This window comes from Hordeum vulgare, chromosome 4H (assembly GCF_904849725.1).
Source record: "Hordeum vulgare subsp. vulgare chromosome 4H, MorexV3_pseudomolecules_assembly, whole genome shotgun sequence".
In the NCBI taxonomy this organism is placed as follows: domain Eukaryota; kingdom Viridiplantae; phylum Streptophyta; class Magnoliopsida; order Poales; family Poaceae; genus Hordeum; species Hordeum vulgare.
In genome coordinates, this window is record NC_058521.1 from 355,774,462 (window position 1) to 355,792,398 (window position 17,937).

Sequence of the window (17,937 nt, forward strand, 5' to 3'; positions counted from 1 at the left end):
TCTCCAGATTTGGACATTTCTCTAAATGGAAAGCATCTAAATGAAAATAAAAAACGCAAAATAAATCACAATATAAATAAAATATATCAGGGCCCACCTGGCATAGGCACCAGGGGCACTAGGGGGATGACTTGTCGGCCCATGGCCCACTGTGAGTGCGTGGCAAATTAGAAAAAATAGGGGTTTGATCTGCAACAGAGTCTAACACTTAGAATTAGTTGAGCATGTGACACAGCAACATTTTCTTAGCATGCTTATTATGGCAAAGAAAATTACCAGGGCCTAGTACCCACAAAACTCTATCACATTCATGTTGACAAGTTTATCATAGGATGCAAGAATTAAATCATGTGAAAAAAGACAAAATGACACCTATATACAAAATAACATTTTTGCGGACTTGCCCACATGACAGAAACAATGCCACCAATGGATTCACTGAAATTTTCTACCCCAAATCCATATATCACACTCCTATACTCTTATGACAAAATCTACACGAAACTATCTCCACAAAATTATCTAACAAGTTATAATTCATAACTTGCCATTTAAGGCGGGTGCCAGAACTGGCATCTCCAGATTTGGACATTTCTCTAAATGGAAAACATCTAAATGAAAAGAAAACACACAAAAAACATCACAACAGAAATAAAAATATATCAGGGCCCACCTGGCATAGGCATAACTTGCCATTTAAGGTGGCTGCGAGAACTGGCATCTCCATATTTGGACATTTCTCTAAACGGAAGGCATTTAATGAAAATGAAACACACAATAGAACATCACAACAGAAATAAAAATATATCAGGGCCCACCTGGCATAGGCATAGATTGCCATTTAAAGCGGGTGTGAGAACTGGCATCTCCAGCAACAGAAATAAAAATATATCAGGGCCCACCTGGCATAGGCATAGATTGCCATTTAAAGCGGGTGTGAGAACTGGCATCTCCAAATCCATATATCACACTCCTATACTCTTATGACAAAATCTACACGAAACCATCTCCACAAAATTATCTAACAAGTTATAATTCATAACTTGCCATTTAAGGCGGGTGCGAGAACTGGCATCTCCAGATTTGGACATTTTTCTAAATGGAAAACATCTAAATGAAAAGAAAACACACAAAAAACATCACAACAGAAATAAAAATATATCAGGGCCCACCTGGCATAGGCATAACTTGCCATTTAAGGTGGCTGCGAGAACTGACATCTCCATATTTGGACATTTCTCTAAACGGAAGGCATTTAATGAAAATGAAACACACAATAGAACATCACAACAGAAATAAAAATATATCAGGGCCATCCTGGCATAGGCATAGATTGCCATTTAAAGCGGGTGTGAGAACTGGCATCTCGAGCAACAGAAATAAAAATATATCAGGGCCCACCTGGCATAGGCATAGATTGCCATTTAAAGCGGGTGTGAGAACTGGCATCTCCAGATTTGGACATTTCTCTAAATGGAAAGCATCTAAATGAAAATAAAACACACAAAAAAACATCACAACATAAATAAAAATATATCAGGGCCCATCTGGCATGCATAGGCACCAGGGGCACCCTGGCATAGGCATAGATTGCCATTTAAAGCGGGTGTGAGAACTGGCATCTCCAGATTTGGACATTTCTCTAAATGGAAAGCATCTAAATGAAAATAAAACACACAAAAAAACATCACAACAGAAATAAAAATATATCAGGGCCCATCTGGCATGCATAGGCACCAGGGGCATCCTGGCATAGGCATAGATTGCCATTTAAAGCGGGTGTGAGAACTGGCATCTCCAGATTTGGACATTTCTCTGAATGGAAAGCATCTAAATGAAAATAAAACACACAAAAAAACATCACAACAGAAATAAAAATATATCAGGGCCCACCTGGCATGCATAGGCACCAGGGGCACTAGGGGGATGACTTGTCGGCCCATGGCCCACTGTGAGTGTGTGGCAAATTGGAAAAAGAGGGGTTTAATCTGCTGCAGGGTGTGGGGAGGTTCGAACCCGCGAGCACCTTGCTCGCACCCGCAACCACTGCACTACGAAATGGCTAGTGCTGGAAGAGGGGCTTGGCTGCTCTTGACCTCAAATGTCCTGCCTTCCCCTGCTGTGCAGCTGAGAGGCAACGACACCGACGATGCGGTCTCTGGAGACCCATGGGAAGCAGGGCCCTGTGTGCGGCTGTGCGTGGACATGCAGGCAGGGCATGTGCGTGCGTAAGGGCTGCTCAAGGCACTGCGCGCGGGGGTCTCGACTGCGCCACCTCTCGGCCATGGTAGCAGAACATAGAGAGGGGCGGAGCGACGCACTCGGAAGCAACACAGAGAGGGCGAGAGAGACGAGGGGGCTCACTTAGGGGATCTCGAGGGCACACTCGATATTGGTCGGGGATAGTGTAGACGATGATGTGGGCACCTGCAACTAGCTCCTTCCCGGGCCGACGGGGACTACGGGGATGAAGGCCTCTGCTCGGCTCCGTCTCCAAAATGGAGCAGGTGACATGCGCCGAAGCTCCGGGACCAGACGGGGAGGACGGGGCGAGCTAGCCGATGGCAAGCTCGCGTCCGACCAGGCCATGGCGACGGCAAGATGCGAGCACCACTCACCCGGCGGAGCGAGAGGGAGCAGGGGATGGAAATGGAGAGGGGTTAGGGTCTAGGCACCACCGGGGCTTTATACAGCTCGAACCGGTGCGGATGTCCGTCTGATCGACCAGGGAGGCGATCAATGGTTGCCCAGTGGTTCGTAAAGTGATGACGATCGCACGAGGAAGAAAGCGACCTCCAAATGGGCTTTGGGCCGAACGAAGGGAGCTAATGGGCCCCACTCTCTCTCTCAGCTGGAAATAAAACCTCACTAATTAAAAAAATACCCACTTGCAAAATTCCCAGAGAAAAATGGAGAGACTTTGGGAAGAAACAAAAATATATTTGAACTCCAAAAAACATGCACTAATTTCTAAAATGGGTTAAGCATTTTTAGGAGAAGAAAAATAAATGGCCAAATTAATCACTAAATGAGCTGTTTTGCAAACAAAACATGAAAAAAACCACATATGGTCAAGTGTAATTTTAAAATTACCTATTAAATATTTGGGAGCTATGGAACATTTTTAATAATTGGATTGATCAAGTAACACACCACACATCTCTAATACTGGAATAAAGGGGTTTTGACAAGTTTTGCAAAAGGGGTTTTTAATTGGAGGGGGATCCACACCACACTCACTTGCAAGCACACCAAACAACACATCACCTCAACCAAAGCAAGATGCAAATTATGAAATGATGGTATGATGCCATGATGCAAAATGATAAGAAGCAAAGATTATTATAACTCAACCACATTATGGCATACTTGGAAGGTTCATAAATGGCATGTTACAGATAAGGCAAGGGGATGCACTTGGGCTGTTACAACCCTCCCGCACTACAAGAGGATCTTGACCCGAGATCTAGGATTGAAAGAACCCATGATACTCGGAGCGGAGAAGGTCCTCGCGTTCCCAAGTAGCTTCTTTATCGGAATGGTGTGACCATTTGACCGAGGAATTTGATAGACTTGTTGTGGGTCTTGCACTCGGTCTCTCCGAGAATGTCAACTGGATGCTCATGATAGGAAAGGTTTGGCTGAACAACAATGTCTTGGAAGTCAACTTCGGGCTCGGGAGTCTTGAAGCACCTCTGGAGCTGAGATACGTGAAACACATCATGCACAATTGAGAAATTGGATAGAAGCTCTAGCTGAAAAGCAAGGTCACCTCTTTTGCCAACAATCTTGAAAGGTCACACAAAGCATGGAGCAAGCTTTCCTTTGATGCCAAAGCGTTGAGTGCCCTTCATGGGAGACACTTTGAGATAAGAAAATCATCAATCTAAAAAGTCATGTTATGATGCTTGCTATCATAATAGCTCTTTTGACGGGACCGAGCGGCTTTGAGATTATCCCGGATGACACAACACATTTCTTCTCCTTCAGTGATCATGTGATTCCCCAAAATCCGATGCTCACCAATCTCTGGCCAATCGAGCGGGGTACGGCACTTCATGCCATATAGAATCTCAAAAGGGGCCTTGCGTGAACTTGCTTGATAGATGTTGTTGTATGAGAACTCGGCAAATGGGAGGCAGTCTTCCCACTTCATGCCAAAACAAAATCACACAAGCTCTCAGCATATCTTCAAGGATTTGATTGACTCTCTCCACTTGACCACTAGTGTGAGGATGGAAGGCGATACTGAAATCGACCTTGGTGCCCATTGCAGTCTTAAAGGAATCCTAGAACTTGGAAGTGAAGATGCTTCCACAATCTGAACAAATGAGCATAGGAACACCGTGCAAAGAAACTATCCTTGACGTGTATAGCTCTGCTAGCTGAGCTACCGAGATAGATTCTTTGACCATAAGGAAATGAGAAAATTTAGTCAACTTGTCGATGACCACAAAGATGGCATCATTGCCCCTCTTGTACTTAGGAAACCTAGTTACGAAACCCATCTCCACATGATCAAAATTCCACTCGGGTATAGGCAAGGGATGAAGAAGAGCTACTGGACGTTGATGTTCCGCCTTCACTCTGCGGCACACATCACTCTCATTCACAAACTGAGCAATCTCACATTTCATGTGAGTCTACCAGAAGGTTTGCTTTAGATCCTGATACATCTTAGAGTTGCTTGGATGTATCGAGAGAAGGGACTTGTGGGCTTCAGCCATGATAGCTTTCCTAAGCTCTCCTTTTGGAACCACAAGGTGATCTTTGAAGAACAAAGTATCTTTGTCCTCAACACGGAAGCACTTATACTTTGGAATGCTCTTTGCCAAGCCTATCTTCACTTTCTTCTCCATAGGATCAAGAAGTTGAGTTGGCGGACTTGGTCTTCCAAGGTAGGAGAAATCTAGAGGTTGGCAAGAAATCCATGAGAAAGTACTTGAAGGTCGAGCTTCCTAAATGATTCACAAAGACCGGGCTGAATTGGCTTGAGGATGAGACGGTTTCACTAAGCCTTTCTGTTCAAAGCATGTCCAATCACATTTGCTTTGCATGGAGTATAATCAATGCTTGGATTGTAATCTTGGATCATCTCCACCTAACGAGTTTGACAAAGATGGAGATTTGGTTGAGTGAAGATGTATTTCAAACTCTTGCAATCAGTGTAGACTCCAACATGTCTTCCCAACAAGAGGGGTCTCCAAGTCATCAAAGCATTGACCACTACCGCCAACTCAAGATAATGAGTGGGTAGTTTTTCTCACTTGGCTTCAACTGCCTAGAGGTATAAGCTACCACTTTCTTCTCTTGCATTAGAACAACACCAAGACCTTGCAGAGAGGCATCACAGAACACTTGGAATGGCTTGGAATCATCAGGAGGAGCCAGAACCGGAGCTGAGTTGAGCTTCACCTTGAGTGTATTAAAGGCCAAATCACACTCTAGAGTCCAGCCATACTTTACGCTCGTTTGAAGAAGGTTGGACAGAGGCTTAGCAATCTTGGAGAAGTTCTCAACGAATCTTCTGCAATAGCTTGCAAGCCCGAGAAAGCTTCGAAGCTGCTTCATATTCTAAGGAGGCTCCCACTTAACAATGGCTTGAACCTTTTCAGGATACACCTTGATGCCCTCGGCAAAGATGATGTGCCCAAGGTACACCACTTTATTGAGCCAAAACTCAAATTTTGAGAACTTAGCATAGAATTTATTCTCACTTAGCTTATCAAGCACAAGCCTAATATGTTCTGCATGTTCTTCCTCAGTCTCAAAGAAGATTAGAATGTTGTTAGGATAAATCAAGATGAACTCATTCTTGAAAGGAGAGAAGACATAATTCATCACTCAAGAGAAAGTCGGAGGAGCATCGGCGAGACCAAAATACGTCACTTTGTACTCATAAGAGCCAAAGCTTGTCCTGAAAGCGGACTTGGGAATATCTTCTTCACGGATGTAGATCTGATGATAGCCCATCCGAAGATCAAGCTTAGAGAAAATTATGGCCGCTTTCTATTTCTCAAACAATTCATTGATCTTGGGCAGTGGATACTTGTTCTTGATTGTCTTTCTGTTCAATGGGCGGTAATCGACACAAAGTCGTTTTGTGACATCCTTCTTCTTGACAAAAAGAAAACCACAACCCCAAGGAGAAGAACTTGGTCTGATCAGACCCGGACGTTCTTGTTCATCAAGATGTTTCTTCAACTCTTTCAGCTCTTCGTGACCAAGCTTATAAGGACGCTTGCAAACCAGTTCAGCTCCAAGCTCGAGTTCAATCAAAAACTCTACTAGCCACTGAGGGGGTGTTCTTGGCACTTATTCTGGAAAGACATCTTCGTACTCACAGACAACATGCACTTGAGAAACGGCTGAGATTTCACCCTTCTCATTCACACAGAATAGCCAAATTGTGTCAACCGCAAGCCACAAAACTGATCACGTCTTCACAAGGATGAGTCAACTTGACTTCTTTGGCTTCACAATCAATGGATGCCTCATTCATCGCCAGAAAATCCATGCCAAGAATAAGATCAATATCGGAATTGCCAAGAATGTAAGGGGAAGCCACAAAGGATTAATTGCCCATCTTGACAGAGACATCTGGAACCACCGGTCTATCCAATGATGTAGAAGGAAAATCATGCTTGGCGAAGAATGGCTTTGACATAAAGCAATGCGATACACCTGAATCGAACAAAACTTTTGCAGGAAAAGAATTAACCAAGAGATTCCCATGATCCCATCTGAGGAATCTTCTGCTTCAGCTGCATTAACCATGTTCACTCTTTCTGCCTTGGGATTATGCTTCACCATTGCATTGCCTGGGGGCCTAATTGGAGGGGGAGGGGGCAGACGCCGCTGGTTGGTACACTTGTTGGAGTAGTGGCCCTTCTGTCCACACTTGTGACAAGTCACCTCTGACAATGGACGGAAGTGAGCTGGAGGAGTTGTTGACTTAGGCGGCTGAGACTTCTGTTGGAAAGCTGGGTTGGGTGGTTGGGAAGATCCACACACACCAAACTGCTTGAACTGCTGAGGCTGACGAGGCAGAGGAGGAACCCAGAACTTCTGCTGCATTGGGACAATCTGAGCTAAGGATGGAGAGGAATTGGAGTCCCTGAAGCGCTTCCTTGAATTCTCGACCCTAAGCAAACCTGACTCAGCCCTGAGAGCCAAGTCATAGAACTAATGAAACTTGGGAGGGTGGTGCAGAGCAAGATAAAGGTGCAACTCTTCTTTGAGACCACCTCAAAATTGATAGATCTTGCTCTTCTCATCCGGAACATCCTTCTTGGCATAACACGCAAGGTTCTGGAACTCAATGTTGTAATTGTACACAGATGAGCTTCCTTGCTTAAGGCACCTGAACTTCTCATGCATGCCCTCAACAAAGCTTGTCGGAATATGATTGGCTCTGAAATCACGGCAGAAGTCATCCCAACTGATCATACGATCACCTCCAGAATCCTTGAGCTACTTCCACCACTCGGTTGCCTGACCCTTGAGCTAAAAAGCAGAAAATCTCACAAAGACCTCAGGCCTGACATTGCGGCACTCAAAATGCTTACTCATGTCATGTAGCCAATCATCTGCATCAAATGGTGTTCACAACAAGTGAAGGACTTGGGTTGATTTGCCAGGAATTGATTGAGAGACGCAAACTGCTGCTCGTTGTTGAAATTCCCCTGCTGGCCTTGGTTCCTTTCTTGCATAATTTGAAGAAGCATCTGAGTATTTGCATTGGTTGCAGCCATCAAAGCCTTACACGCCTCTTGAGGAGGAGGAGGGGGTGGAGGGTTTGACTGCTCCCCATCACGACCTGAATTCTGGCCAGTTGCTAGAGCCATCCTGGAGACACACAAGAACATTAGACAATAGATGAAAGATGAAGGTGATAAGCTGAATCAAAGGCTTGAAATATTGCAACATAAAGTCTTAGAAATTTGCACTCGAACTGGAATTAGTAAGAATGCTTCCACAAAATTAGTGTCGACAACATATGATTTGAAAGCCACTTGCAATTGCCAAGTTTGAGCTAGATTTGTTCAGAACAAATGTATATCATCCGATGAAAGAATTTCCTAGGTGACTAATGGAATTCCCGCGTGAGAACTCCTGAAACTTCCAGTTATGCAATCGGGTCCATGGATACAAGGAGCAAAACTTCACACAACTCCTAACATGATACTACGCTCCAATATAACACATCCGTCAACACATAACCAGAGTCTCGGAAACTCATCTATCTTCGACCCTCGTAAACACAACGATACAAAGTATCGCAGTACTTCCGAACTCTCTCCGCCAGTACTTGGGATGCGAGACTCCTCTCGCCACTACTAGTATTGAAGCAATTTCGAACATCCTTTGTCCTGAGATACTAAGAAATCGGAATGATAAAGATGTGCCAAGAATCCCGTGGAGCTCAACTCCCTGGAGGAATTCAAGTTAGACAGGAGGCACCAACTCAGAACTCCGTCACATCAGTGTCATATAGGTTCCAAAATATCCGCGTGATCCTATGGCCCACGAGAAGAGGAGTAGAATTAAAATTCCTAAGTCGTTAAACTCACCAAAGCAGGGAAGAGGAGTAAAAAGAAACCTACTCTTCGATATAACAAAGACTCAAAATAATTTTTCACTAGACTCGACTCGGCCAAGTTTGATCAATCAAAGGCTCCTATGGTCGTATGGATCTGATTACCAACTTGTCACTACCAAGATGTGGAACTTTCCATTTTGCGGGACGGGGCCTTAATATGGAAAGAGACGCATCTTAGCATTTCGCAAGTACAGAAATCATCGCAATACATACATGAAGAGATGAGTATATGGAATGGCTTACACTCGCCACAAGTTAAGTTACAAGACACATAACATTTATTTCAAATCATTCATAAGACACGGACCGGCTACGGACAAGATAAATGATAAAATTGCAATGATCTGTCTCGCTAGCCCAGGAGACGACCAAGGTCCTCTAATCATCGAGGTACATCGGTACATGCAGACACTACCTTCATCGAACTCCCACTTAAGCTGTGTAGCGTCAAACACCTCTGGATCTGTGGTAGATGGACTTGTGGTGTTGTAATAATCTGTGAGACACAAGAACTTATCAATCTTCTGACCATGGTACCAGAACTAATCAAGTTATTGGGTGTGGAAGGTTAAGTGTTTAGGTTGCAACAGCAATAAGCGTATATGCTGGCTAACTTATGAGAACATAACGTAAAGTGAGTGGTCTACGCATGACAGTCGTGAACTACATAATGATCACTAAGTGATCTTGAACACCTACTTACTTCAGACATAACCCCACCATGTCCTCATTTCGAGAAGGATCTCGCGAAAGAAACAGTCACGGTTACGCGCATAGTTGGCATTTTTAGTTAAGTATACTTCAAGTTATCTGGAACCGGATGTTAAACAAAGTTTCCAAGTTGCCACATAACCGTGGGCACGGCTTTTTGAAAGATATAAACCCTGCAGGGGTGCTCCAACTAGTACATAACAAACTACCACAAGCAGCATAGGAAGCCTCCACCACAGAAAACCCGTGATCTCCTAGGACTCCTTAGTGGAAAACCTCAACTTTCCATTTAAGGCAGCTGTGAGAACTGGCATGTCCAGATTTGGACATATCTCTAAATGGAAAGCATCTAAATGAAAATAAAACACAACAAAAAAATCACAACATATATAAAATATATTAGGGCCCACCTGGCATAGGCACGAGGGGCCCTAGGGGGTTGACATGTGGGCCCATGGCCCACTATCAATGTGTGGAAAATTAGGAAAAGGGGGTTGATTTGCCGTGCGGGCGGGGGGGGGGGGGGGTCGAACCCACGACCACCTTTTTCACACCATGTCACACCCCGTGTTTGTACCACTTAGTCACATTATGTTTTACAAAATATGGAACCAACTAAAACTTTTTGAGTGCTTGCGATGACTGATTTGGTTGCAAATTGCTTGTGTGCTTGATTGTGTTTTAATTCACCAAAACTATCTTCTCTCTAACAACTCCTCTCCTTGGACCCAAACCCTTGCTCAACAATCATGCCATGTGTATAGGACCAGAAACTATTCTTATCAAATATTATTTCAATAAAAGGCATTTATTTATTTACTTAAAGCTTCAGAACCCCTTACTTGGGATTTGCACTACAAGTCCTTGATTTAGGAGAGATGTTTTACCCCAAAGAATTTTATTTGATTCTATTATTAAAATGACTTCCCAAAACCATAAAATAATTATTTTAAAAGTTATTTTCCTATTTTATTTAAACACCATTTTTTGAGGCCAGAAATGGTCTTTCCTAAAGGAAAATTATTTTACCTTATAAATATTTGAGAAAATTTAGGGAAGCTCACAAGACATATATTTTCCATATATATGAGTTTCAACACAAGGTCATGTTCAAAATATTGGGCAAAACCCCTCAAAACCCTCTCTGCCTATTCTAAGCTTTTGAAATATTTCTAAAGGAAATATTCTCAATAAATACCAAGAAACATCTAGCATTCCCTACATGTTATATGAGGTGACTCTGCAAAGTTTCATCCCCATCCAAGTTGATTTGGTTCACCTAAGATACCCAAAACCCTTCCTGACCAGAACCAAATTTGAACAACTCTACATTGCCAAGTTTGCCCTATTGCTCTCAAACTTTGCTCGAGTGATCGAGACCCCAAATAAGGGTGCCACACCAAGTTGTGCATTTGTGGGAGTTGGTTTACTCGCCTTGGTTCACAGAAATCCTATTCCGCCCATTTCTAGGATTTTCCATGTCTACATTGTGAACCTTGCTCAAATGAGCTCAAACTTGGTGAATCCTACTATTTTTGCCCATCAATTAATCCTGTTAAGTCTCACTACATTTGGTGAGGTTTATATTGCTCAAACCAACATCAAACACCTTCTGGTGATTTAGTAAAACAGCCACTTTCACCCCTTCCACCTGCTTCCTTCACTCCAAACTTTTATCACAAGTCTGTTGTTCAGCCCCACATCTGCAGCCGAGAGCCATAGCTCTAATTCAATAGGAGGAGGACAAAATCTTCAATTCCTTTTTGGTTCATCTCTAGTAGAGACTGTCTCTCCCTTTCCCTTTGACCTCCACTTCTCTCCTCGGCTCCAAATCATCCAAGGGGCATAACCAAAGATCCCACACACTAGTAGACGCGATGGGGGGGGTGCGAGAGCGCGCTAGCATGTCGTGGCATGCCAAAACTATGCTCTGGACGCACCACAGTGCACTCCTGCATCAAGGGCGGCCATCCCCGGCTAGGCCTCGCCCCCACACGCTATCTGGACTTGGCCACCTCAACGACCAATGTCAGCGCCATGTCAGGCCCCTCCTCTCTTTGTTTCTCCTGCCACTGATGACGCGTGCTCGCGCCCGCCCGAAGCGGTGACATGGCGCTTGCCACTACGATGCTCTAGGAGCCAGCCCTGCTCCCCCTCGGTCTCTTCTTTGGACATAAACCACGCCCACGAAGACCATGGACACATCCCGAGACTTCTTTCCTCCTCACCTCTCGAACCTCTCTCTCCCCTCCAATCGACCGCCCAAATACCCCGCTTGAGCTGCCCAAGCACCACTGCTCGAGATCGACTAAGGCGCCGCCGCATCGGGGCTCCATCGATCTCGGGACACAAGCCCACTCCGGCCTCCATTTCTCCTTCATTGTGACTGCAGCGAGCCCCAGCCTCACCTCCGCCTCTCCCCCGCTCCTTTTCCTTTATAGGACGTCGACACCAACCACCTCCCAATGCCCTCCGCCACCGCCTCCTCGACACCAGCGACTCCGGCCACCTCAGCCACTCCTTCGACCTCCATCCAAATGGCAAAAGTGTGAAGATTTTTTTTCCTGCCCTCACCTTCCCTTGGCATCGACGGAACTGACACCGGTGAGCTCCTCCCCCTTCTGTCCGGAGGTAGAAGACGATCCCGACATGAGGACCCCACCTGTCGGCCTCTATCTCGCGCTCTCTCTGTAACGCCCAAGATGTGGTCCTATCCTCATTTTGGCGCGAGGCCTCGACAGGGATAGAAACACATCTCGTCGTATCGCAAGAATGGGTATCGTTACAAGTACATGTACTGAAAAGATGAGTATAAGGAGTTGGCTTACACTCACCACAAGCTACATCAGAGTCACATCAGTAAAATACATACAATCATCATGAAGAAGAGCAGGGTTCGTCTACAAACAAAAACAAACGATAAAAGAATGACGTCCATCTTTGCTATCCCAGGCTGCCGGTCTGGAACTCGTCCTAGATCAATGAAGAAGAAGAATTAGAAACTCCAAATAGCACAATCAGCGCGTTCACGCCAAAGTAACTCTTTACCTGTACCTGCAGCTCGTGTTGTAGTAATCTGTGAGCCACAGGGGACTCAGCAATCTCATTTCAAAAGGTATCAAGACTAGCAAAGCTTAATGGGTGAGGTATGGTTAAGTGGTGAGGCTGCAGCAAGCGACTAAGCATTTATTTGGGGTGGCTAACTTACGAGTACAAGAATAAGAGAGGGGGATGATCTACGCATAGCGGACGTGAACTACTGATAATCAAATGAATGATCCTGAACACCTACTTATGTCAGACATAACCCCACCGTGTCCTCGATCGGAGAAGGAGCTCACGAAAGAGATAGACACAGTTACGCACTCAGTTGGCAAGTCTTAATTAAGATTACTTCAAGTTATCTAGAACTGGATGTTAAACAAAGTTTCCACATTGCCACATAACCTTGGGCACGGCTTTCCGAAAGATTTAACCTTGCAAGGGTGCTCCAACTAGTCCATCACAAACTACCACACGCTGCGACGGAATGACCTCGATTAGGGAAACCCGTGATCTCCTCGACTTCATATAGGAAAACCTCCACCTCGAGATAACCCGAAGCATCCTCGAAATCCCTCGCACGAGACGCTCAAGAAAGGCAAGACAAGTCCAGCAAGGCCGCCCGGTGTGTCGACGATCCCGATAGGAGTCGTGTATCTCGTTCTCAGGACACGACAGATGAGCACTATGTACGGTGGCCGGATAGACATCCCCCGAGTTGCCCCGGGTGGCCCCGCAAGTGGCTCTATTTTGGACCAGCACCATCAGCACTGGCCCTCCCAGTATTATGTAGAATTACTCCTCGGGTTCATGACGCCTATGTTTTTCGGTATTATCAGAATTATTATGTTGGGAAAATATAGTACCAATGTTCGGCCTTTCCAAACAAGCTTTATCCCAAAACGAGAATCTAGGGGCTCCCCATAACAACCCCAAGCATGTTAGGAGTGCTCATTTATGGAACATAACACCGGTAGCCGAAACTATGGCGGCAAAGGTGGAACAAAACTCCAGGCTAGAAAGGCCGAGCCTTCCACCTTTTACCAAGTATATAGGTGCATTAAATTATTTAGCAATAATATGGTGATATAACAAGGAACCCATGTTTTCACATGGAAGCAACTGTACCTGCAACTAGCAATGCTAACACATGGTTAAGCAAGCAGTAACATAGCCAATCAGTGGTTTACTAGGTTGTGAACAGGTTGAAGGTTTCATGGCAATGTTGAGAGACTAACGTATAACACGTGGTAGGCAACGAGACTTAACGAAAGAAACGAGACAACTAGCATGGCAATGATAGTAATGGTATCTAGGGAAATGGTCATCTTGCCTGATATCTTGCTTGGAAGAAGAACGACTCCCTAAAGTAGACGAACTGACATAGTCGAACGGGTCCTCACATTCCAACACGCTTGTGGAACTCTATCAAGACGAAGCAAACCGGAAACAAGAATCAAGACCGATATTTACCACAGCACATGCACGACATGATGCACACCCTAATATGATGGATGTTTAGTTTAATTATGCAAGGCATGGCATGGCAAATCACATCACGCAACCACTACGCATTAAGTGAAGCTCAATATGCAACTCGTTGCATATTGACGAAACTCCATGTTTAATTATTTAGTTCACTCCCGTTTATTAACACGGCAATATTAAAATGTCGTTAACATGGCAAGGGGTGAAGCACAAATTAAACTACATATCTAGGCATTTTAAATGAGGCCGGAAACGACATATAGCATCTCCGAGACGACCCCGCGCGTTAAATTCTAATTCTGTCCCGATTTATCCTAATCACATTTTATGTTTGTTAAATGGAAAAAACAAAGTGGTTCACGTGAAATTACACGTCGTTCTGGTCCATTTACATATATGGCTCATCTCCAACGGAGCTACGGTTAAATAACTACGACCTAAACCGTTTTTAACACATCGACATGCAAACCGATGCAAACAACACGTTTAAGTATTTTTATCATGCATGAAAGTTGTGAAATCTTAATCTACGCGAAATTCTAGCCAAGTTACATATATAACTCATTGCGATACGACACACAGTTTAAAAACTACGGATGTTTTAAAAATATGCATATTCTGAAGAAAAAAACGATAAATTTGTAGGTTGTAGAAAAGAAAAAAAACCACAACGGGCGAGCTATTCACTCATAAAAGATCGAAGCAATGAAAAATAATAAAAGGGTTCCCAAGGTTTCGATCCCTCGTCACCTGGGTATCTTAGGGTGGCGCTGTCGACTAGGCTAGATCCATTATCGTGGCCATAGAGCGGCTTCACACGAAATGAAGCATGTAGGAAAAAAATTAAATACCACAGGCTAAAATTGTGTTGCCTGGGACTCGAACCCAGGATCCCTTGCAATAAGGTAGTCTTGTCTTACCTCAGCGATATATCTTGCATATTGGAATCCCGGTGAAGCTTTGGTTCTCCCCAGAGTTGAGGTTTTCCTCTAAGGAATCCGACGAGATCACGAGATTGGTGATAGAGGATTACTTTGCGGCCCGTGTACGTTTGTGATGGACTAGTTGGAGCACCCCTGCAGGGTTTAATCTTTCGGAAAGCCATGCCCGCGGTTATGTGGAAACTTGGAATGTCTTGTTAACATCTGGTAATAGATAACTTAAACATAAGCTAATAAAATTGTCAACTGTGTGCGTAACCGTGACTGTCCCCTTCGAAGATCTCTCTTCGATCGGGAACATGGTGGGGTTATGATTGACGTAGGTAGGTGTTCAGGATCACTTAGTGATCAACTTTCATCGGCCGCTAGATAGACCACCTTCATACATGTTCTACGTAAGTTAGCCACAACATAAAGCTTAGGATGTTGCAATCTAAATACTCCACCTTTCCAACCTAATAACTTGACTAGTTCTGGCACCGAGGTCATAGATTGCTGAGTCCCCGTGGATCACAGTTTCCTTCACAACACCAACAGGTTCAGGTACCCCCGAGACAGGTGATCCCGACGGCACGTAGATGGCGTGGTAGTACAATGAGGAGAATGACCGCCTGTACGTGAACTATCCAGAAGATTGAGGCCTGGTCGTGATCGTGGGCAAGAAGTAGGGTAGCATAGTCATTTCTCATGTTTTGTAGTCCGTAGCGGAACTACCTTGTTTGGATGCGTGATGTAACTCTGATATATTTATGAGATGGCAATTGAATCCCTTATTGTCATTCCTCTATTATTTATGTATGTGCTATGTTACCATGTTTGCGAAACGCTTAGATGCGCTTCTTTCCAATTCGGGGCCTCGATCCCCAAATCGGAAAGGACTGCATCTTAGTCGTTACAGTTGGTCTCAGGCTGTCACACTCTCCCTCTTCCAATCGCTGACCACACGGCCCCGCGCGTCAGGTTCAACCTGACGGCGCGCACCTCGGCTAGCTGGCTCGCTGGCTGGCTGGCTAAGTCGGCCCAGTTGTTGGCCGAGTCTGGCTCAGTGTGTTGTGACCCTTTTTTCTCACATATGCCAAATATTCGACACGGAAAAATAATCCTCCAAATAAAAAAAAAGTCCACCATAAATCTTGTAAAAATATGTAGTATTTAATAACACTACTTGTATCATTTTTACAAAAACTTTTATACACGGTTTTATTTTAAAACCTAGTTTAAGTATTTTTAGCTTCGATTAAAATAGGTTTCAAACCCTTCTTCACTCCAAAACCAGGGACAAATATTTTTAAATATAGATTTAATATTTTACAAAGTAGGGTAACATTTTTAAAGTTAGTTTTGTGTTCTGTTTTTGTTGTGATTCTTATTATTGTTATTACTATCGCAATGATAGATCACGTGGTTGACGAAGGAGTTGGACCCAAAGACTTCGAAGACCACGGAGACTTTGTCGAGCAAGGCAAGTAGCCCTTTGACCATGCCTAAGAAACTTTTATTTGCATGTCATATAACACCTTACTTATGCATACATTCTTGTTGGATCGGGGACCCCCTTGTTGAGTTGTACCCAAGGAACACCTCGTTGAAACCTGCACTTGGGCACGACCCTACCACCTATGAGGGTTGTGCATGTGGGATGTAGTTAGTTGCTAGTAGTTGCTACGCAAAAAGGGATGGGAATATGCATGGTGACGATGAAGGGAGTGTTTACAAAGGCTTTTCAAAAACCCCGTCGGGTGCCACTAATGCCCGAGGGTGATGGTGTTGAGATGGATAACCACTTGAGGAAGAAGTGGTGTACCAAGAAAGGTTTTGTGTGTGTGGTTTCGGAATAGGAATTAGATTTAAGATTTGTCGACCATCCCAACCTTACATGTGCGACCATGATACCCCTTATGGGAGGGCGCTTTGTTGATTAGCTTGGTCGATGCTAGCAGAGAGCCCGCATTACTAGTGGTGGGAGTGGCATGGTCACTCTCGAGACAGGGTCATGCGAGGTAGGGCGACCATACTGTTTTTATAGGTACCAGGCACACCATTGTGTTCCCTCATGGATGGTACGATCTAGAGCGAGGCTTGTATGATGTACATCGTGAGGGATGGCACCAACGAGCAGACTCTTTGTTTAGTGTTGCTAGGGAAAGGCATTGTTCGGGTGCTTACCTCAGGTATGTTCCATACCGCAAGTCGTGAATGACATGAAAGTTCCCCGAGTCTTGTGGGTAAAACGCGCAACCTTTGCAGGGTGTAAGACTATTCGAATAGCCGTGTCCACAGTCAAGGACAGTTGGGTGGTGCTGCTTAAACTACGTCCAGTCATTTTCGCATAAACCAAGTGTGTGTGTGTGTGAGAGAGAGAGAAAGAGAGAGTATGGGGGAAAGATGATGCTCGAGCTAAGTCAGGTGACTTGGCATGATTGGTGGACATGGGATGTTCGACCCTCAGTCGATATCGATATTTGTAACCTGTTCACTGGGTTACCATTATGCCTTGAAATGCATGTCGCCCAAGAATTTGATCATCTTGTTGCACTAGGTAAAACCTTCTTTCCGCAAAAACGGCATACTAGTGGTATGTCATACTTCGTTATTGCCTTGTTCCACATCATGGGTTGCTTGTGAGTACATTCAAAGTACTCATTGGCTTGCCAGTGGTTATTTAATTGGCCAAGCATGGAAGAACCAGAGTTTGGAGAAGAGTTCGTCGGGGACAAACATGCAATCTAGGACACTTCCAAGTCAGAATGTTTGTAGGTTAAGGCAGATGGCATGGGTTCACGCTATCAACCAAGTTATCCGCATTCGGTTGTGTGTTGGTGTGTCGGCCTCCGAAGACGTATCTATGGAACGACTTGTCCCTAATAGCCCGTATTTATATCAGACGTTATTTATGGTTGTAAGACTATTGTCATTCAGTATCTGTGTGTTCAGTGAACATTGATCTATGGGATCACTGTACACGTGCATTCGGCGATCTCGACATACAAGTCTAGGTCCCCGCGGACCTGCTATCAGAGCCATCCTGACTATAGGAAGCCTTAGGTAGCATGGACGTCAGATGGTATGAAACCCCTCTCAAAAGCTACACCTGGCCTTTACACTTAGTGTTTTCTGCATCCCTCGCCTCTTCCACCATACCATTCCAACACC